A 1,226-nucleotide genomic window follows, 5' to 3' on the forward strand; every position below is an offset into this window, starting at 1 on the left:
TACTTCTTTTTTAGCTTTCAAATTTTGTATTACTTTTTCATAATTTTTAGTTTTTTAAATGAAAGATAAAATTGTATGCCTCCACTTAATATTTACCAATTGTCTATACTCTGTGGTTTAAACTGAATGACTAAAGGATATAGAAACATAACAAATGGTTGTGAATACAGGGTGGGGAGAGGGAGAGTGGAGTAGAGTCTGAGGAAGGACAATAAAGAGAAAAATAGAGAGGCAAGGCATTTATGGGACAAAGTAATGGGTTATTATCTGTTGAGGGATAACCTTATAGTATTGTCAACTTGTCAACTGGACTGGTGTGAAGTGTACACATGTTGAATTTTTCATTTTGCAAGCTAAGTTATGTGATTGAATGCATAAAAGAAATTGAAATAATAATAAAAATAAAAGAAGTCAACATATATAAAGACATTTTAAATATCATAAAAATATAGTCAAGCAATATTTCTAAGGTTTTTCTTTTCACATCACTGTTTTTGTTTACCTCTTTTATATTATATATTCATGGTATGTTTTATAAAGAATTAATAAGAGTTCAAATAATTGTAAAAAATTGTGTGTGTTTACCAAGTGCAACAAAATGTTTTGAAGTATATATACATTGTGAAATTACTAAATCTAGCTAACTATCATATGGGTTTCCTCACATTGTTATCATTTTTAGATGTATTAAAACATGCCAAGGGGCCAGTAGGTGGCATGTGGTTAAGGGTGCTGGATTCCCACATGACCAACCATGGTTCAAGTTCTAGACCTGGCAGCTTGCTTTCTCACTTTTTGTCTCTCTCTTTCTCTCTTCCTCTCACTTTGTCCCTATTTGGTCAAATTAAAATAAAATAAATAAAGTTAAATAAAATAACTCTTTTAAAAAATGATATTAAGGAAGTAATTAATTTAAATGATTAGTATAACACCGTATTTTCAATGGGTCAATATATATTCTTTATAATAGTTATTTATTCATTCAACAACTATGTCCTAGGTACTTTTATAAAAACTTCATTGTTTCTTTGATATTGTTAACTTCTATATACATGCTGAAAGTTTGGGAGACAAATATTAATAATAGAATAGTTTGAATCAGAGAAATTAAGAACAAGATGGAAACTTTAGACCCTGGTTTGATTCTCAGTCCATATCAAAATTTAAATTCAACCTTTCTATAGAGAGAAATTTAATGCATATATATATATATATATATATATATA

At 28.2% G+C, this 1,226-nt stretch overlaps 1 protein-coding gene across 1 annotated transcript in view; it reads left to right on the top strand.

The window, feature by feature from the left end:
• The window catches only part of NAV3 (neuron navigator 3), a 688,714-nt gene that overhangs the window by 664,918 nt on the left and 22,570 nt on the right, over window positions 1-1,226 (top strand).

The sequence above is a fragment of the Tupaia chinensis genome, unplaced genomic scaffold (genome assembly GCF_000334495.1).
Source record: "Tupaia chinensis unplaced genomic scaffold, TupChi_1.0 Scaffold000085_1, whole genome shotgun sequence".
Lineage (NCBI taxonomy): Eukaryota > Metazoa > Chordata > Mammalia > Scandentia > Tupaiidae > Tupaia > Tupaia belangeri.